Consider the following 5,039-nt stretch of genomic DNA (forward strand, 5'->3'; position numbering starts at 1 on the left):
TCGAGAATGAGGAGCTGACTGCATCTTCCCCACCACAGATTCTGCAATTCCATGGCGTTGACTTCCTCCCTGTTTCCAGCTCCAGGCTCTTTGCCTTTTTGCTGACTCTCTCCCATGGCAAAAAGCAATTCCTCCACATACCCATTCCCTGGCTTCTCAGGCATGTGGTCTCCCCCATTAGACTGTGAGCTCTTTGAGGGAAGGGACTGTCTTGTGCTTTTCTTTGTACCTGATCCCCTGGGCTTAGCACAGGCATTCAAGGAGTGCTTGTTGACTGACTGACTGACTAATTCCTCTCCAAATCTGACTCAGGATGCTGATGGTCATGGGGGTATTGGGTAACTAGATGACTCCAGAACAAGAAAGTCTAGCCAGTTCTAGCCTGGTTCATGGTGGTGCGGTGTTCTGGGACATGGGGATTCTAGTTCTGGATCTGATGCCAGTTTGCTGTGTGACAAGATGGGGGTTCTTTTGCATTTAGCTGTGGGCTCAGGAGCAATTTGAGCTGGGTAGTAGAATCATCACTGGACTAAGACTGAGAGGCTCTGGGTTCAAGTTCCAGTCCTGCATAGGTTCCTGTGGATTCTGTATGACTCTCCTCCTTTGAAGCTGTCTGCCTACTACCTTCCTTGGTGATACAGGGTGTCCCAAAAATATTAGTGCGGTTTTATTCGTTAATAGCTTAAAGCCAACCCAAGACTTTTCAGATGATTTGTCTTTTTATCTTATCAGGGTCATCCCAGATATAATGTCTTACCTCAGAGGTCTGACTAATAATTGTTTATATCTCTATAGTGCATGAAGACTTACAGTATTTTCCTTTCAACAATTTGTCTATAGGCATTATCTCTATCTTACTGATGAGGAAACTGGGGCTCTTTCCCAGGTCACCCAAATACCACATGCCTTTTCAGTACCTCTAAATGGCAAAGGAAGTGCCAGCCTGCATTGGTAAAGGAAGCTCTTCCCTATGAGCTCATTAGACTGAACCTGAGCCTGAGGCCCTAACTTCCCCCCCACCTCCATCAAATAACTCCAGTGGGCAGAGCATTCTTCCTCATCCTGAGCCAATGGTGCCCCCTCACAGGGCCATAGGGTTTAGAACCAGAAGGACCATTAGAAAATGCCATGGTCAACACCTTTCATTTTGAGGCACAGAGTGGGAAAGGACTCACCCAAGGCCACACTGCTAGTGAGCAGTAGAACTCAAATACAAGTCCAGCTGTTCTTAGTCCAAGTTCAGCACTCCTTCCATGGCATCACATTATATGTACCTGCTATTCCTTGTTCTCGCTAGAATCAAGCAGAACAAGAGGGTGTGGCTTTGTTTCCTACCCAATACATCAGTTTGTTATCAAAGGGAAACTGATCACGCCATACTAACCCTCATTTCCTTTTTGTGGCAGGGTTATTGCCTGGGTATATCTGAACAGTGTGGAAATATGGTCTACATGGATTTTAGCAGAGTATTGGAAAAAAGACTCTCATACTTTGTTGTTCCTCAGTCATGTCCGACTCTTTGCGACCCTCAACTCTTCAGGGGGTTTACTTGGCAAAGATACTGGAGTGGCTTGCTCTTTTCTTCTCCAGCTCATTTTACAGATGAGAAACTGAAATAAACAGGGCTAGGTGACTTCCTTGGGGTCACACAGCTAGGAAGTGTCTGAGCCACATTTGAACCCAGATATTCCTGACTCCAGGATCACTCTGGCGACCCCTAGCAGCCTCTCTGCTTTGGAGAAAGTACTAACAGTTCTTTGACTCTCCTGACTCTAGGCTTTGCTCACTGCTCCCCATGCTCACATGTCTCTCCTTTTTGCCTGATGAGTCCCACTCCCACCATCTTTTCAAACTCTGACACAAATGGTACCTTGGCACTGGCTGTGCCCCATGCCTAGAAGGCTCTCCCATCTCACCTCAGTATCCCAAATCCCTCCTTTCCTTCAAGGCTTAGCTCAAGGGCCACCTTCAACCTAGGTCTTTCCCAATTTATTTTCCTTTTCACCAGTAATTGGAACCCTTCCTCTGGCCCAGATGCCTGTCTAATAGTTCTGTATATGCCAATGTGATGGGAGATGTATGATATAATAGGATACCGCATCATGTAACAGCATAAAACAACCCAACCCAACTCTATGCTATGCTAAACTCTATTCTCCAATATTCCAATAATGCCATGAAATCACAAGTTTGGGAGTCCCTTCTCCTATGCAGATCACACCCCATCCACGTTTTTGTCCATGTCCCCTAAGAGCTTTACTCCAGCAGGTGCAGCTGACATGCCAGGAGCCTGGGAGCCCTCTGGTTGCCCACCTGCCATGCCTTCCTCTCTCCACCTGGTCAGTCCCTCTTCTCCTTCAGGCCTCTATGCCCCGGTGATATCCTGCCCTCCTATTCTTCAGAGGGCCTCCTTGGAGCCACGTCTGCACCCCACCACTGCCTGCAGAGATGTTAAGGTTTGTCTTGAATTCTCAGCCAGTCTATGGTTTTCTTTACCTCATGGGGTGCTAGGATCAAAAGATATTTAGCCCAGAGCAGTCAGCTCACTGGTGATGTGGCATGAATAGTCAGTGACAATAATGTGTAACAATGACAACAATAGCTATCATTCCTATAGCACTCTGAGGTTTATGTGACGCTTTGTGTTTGTTATCTCATTTGAGCCTTACCCCAACCCTCTGAGCCATGTGCTATTGTCTTGGATTAGATTAGAGTCATGTTGTATCATATTATAGTACATTGTGGCCCAGTGTATCAAAACATATCACATATTATGCTGTGTTGTTGTAGCGTATCACATCATGTCATGTCATTTATACTCTATTACATTATGATATCATATCATATTGAGTTAGTATTATTGTTCAGTCTTGTCCGACTCTTCATGACCCATTACCCCGTGGAGCTCTATCCACTGCGCTACCATATCATTTATTGTATGATATTATTGTATTTCATTATCTTTTATATGATATTATAGGCAAGCCTATACATGCTTTTTCCTCCAGCTAAACTTAAAGTTTCTTAAGTACAAGGAATGATTTTACCCTTGCCTTTGTAGCCACAGTGCCCAGCACATATGCTTGTCCATCAATGGATTGATCGATTGAGTGCTAGGACTGGGGGGGGGAACTTTGAACCTCTAGGCTCAGACAGTATACTGACTGTCAGAGGTGGAAAGGCCCTGAGGACATATAACTGAGACTGTTAAAGCTGGAAGGAAGTGGATGGCATGGGACAATGATGCCCAGAATTCAAAATTACATGAGGAGTTATCTAGTTCCAACCTTCTCATTTCAAAGAGGAAGAAACTGAGGCTGAGGGAGAGCAGGGACATGATCACAGACCATGAACAAAACCCAAATGTCTCATCTCCGAGCCTGACAAGATGTGCTTTCCCCCTCCCCCACTACCCCCAGTACCAGGAGCGGGGTGGCTTCAGTGGGCTTCCAGGGGAGGACTGATTTCCCATATGTGATGTGTCAGTGCCTGGCACCCATCCGACATTCCAGACTCCAACTGCAAACCCAAGCCCGAGGTCACTAACCTGGAAGTAGATCCAAGCATTTGGTGGGAGAGCAGGTCTGCATCCTACATGAAAAGAGATGGTTCCCTTGTTCCTACTTAGGAGATCCCTGATGTTAAGTTCATCTCAGATAGTCTCCTGTGAACAATGAGAACTCGATACTTTGCTGGCAATGAGATGAAGCGAGCCCCAGGCCTTCATTCCTCTGGGGCTTCATTTGCCATGACTGCTGCTCATCAGGCTGGCATCCCCCTTTTGGATCCACCCCTAAATTCCTAATTAGGTTCTGGGAATGAAGAAACCCACCCGACACAGGGGATTTGGGAAAACTGGCACTGGCCAATGAGCCCAGTACAACCTTCCTCTCAGGCTCTGAGAGAAATCACTGGAGCTTAATTCAGTTCAACACAATAAGCACTTATTAAATACCAACTGTGCACCTGGTCCTGCTGGGTTCTGGGGATACAGACAGGGACCAAACCTGGGTTTCATTGATGTAGGGAACTGCAGGAGGAGCAAACTCTCTCTACCAAAGCAGGCCAGCAGCTTCTCTGAGATGAGCTCTCATCTTTTTGTTTATATCCACTGTTTATGCCTGGTATATAGTAGGTGTTTAATGAGTGCTTGTTGACTGTCTGATTTTTGAGAACTGCCTAGAGTACTGAGAGGAAAAATTACTTACTCAGGGTTTCACAAGTATTATGTGCTGGAGAATGTACCTTAAGATGTAGTCTTCCTATAGCTTAAGCAAAGAAGAAAAGAAAGAAGATTATGATGGAGGAGGAGGAGGAGGGGCCTCGTGTTTAAGGAGACCCCCGGGAGCTGCTCTCTGGCCTCTTTCGGTCCGTTCATCCTAGAGAAGAGGAGCGAGAGACAAGCGAAGTGGCGGCATGGTGGACATCCAGACAGAGCGTGCCTACCAGAAGCGGCTGACCATCTTCCAGAACAAGAAGTGGGTGCTGCTAGGGGATACCGCCAAAGAGAAGCTTCCCAGATACTACAAGAACATAGGGCTTGTCTGGCACGGTGAGCGAGATGAAGATGCAGAGGCCCATTGGCATCCGCCGGGACTACCTGCATGACATCAATCTGAGAAGCATCACAAGAACATGTCTGTGAACCTTTCGACCTGTTTCCAGGACGTCCAGATTGGAGACACTGTGACTGTGGGTAAGTGCAGGCCCCCTAGCAAGACCGTGAGGTTCAACATGCTGAAGGTCACCAAGGCCACGGGGACCAAAAAGCAGTTCCAGAAGTTCTGAGCCACCTCCCCAGTGGCGGCAGGTGGTGGGTGACAGGGCATGTGCTGCAGGCCTGGCCAGCAGCTCTGCTAATAAAGGCATCTTCTCTATTAAAAATAAAAGGAGGGGGGCAGCTACATGGCACAGTGGATAAAGCACCGGCCCTGGATTCAGGAGTACCTGAGTTCAAATCCAGCCTCAGACACTTGACACTTACTAGCTGTGTGACCCTGGGCAAGTCACTTAACTCCCATTGCCCTGCAAAAAAAATA

The 5,039-nt window shown here is 47.1% G+C and overlaps 1 pseudogene; it reads left to right on the plus strand.

Moving 5' to 3' along the window:
• Window positions 1-4,416: 4,416 nt before the first annotated feature.
• On the plus strand, window positions 4,417-4,788 carry LOC122740004 (annotated as a pseudogene).
• The last annotated feature ends 251 nt before the right edge of the window (window positions 4,789-5,039 follow it).

This window comes from Dromiciops gliroides, chromosome 2 (assembly GCF_019393635.1).
Source record: "Dromiciops gliroides isolate mDroGli1 chromosome 2, mDroGli1.pri, whole genome shotgun sequence".
NCBI classification, from domain to species: domain Eukaryota; kingdom Metazoa; phylum Chordata; class Mammalia; order Microbiotheria; family Microbiotheriidae; genus Dromiciops; species Dromiciops gliroides.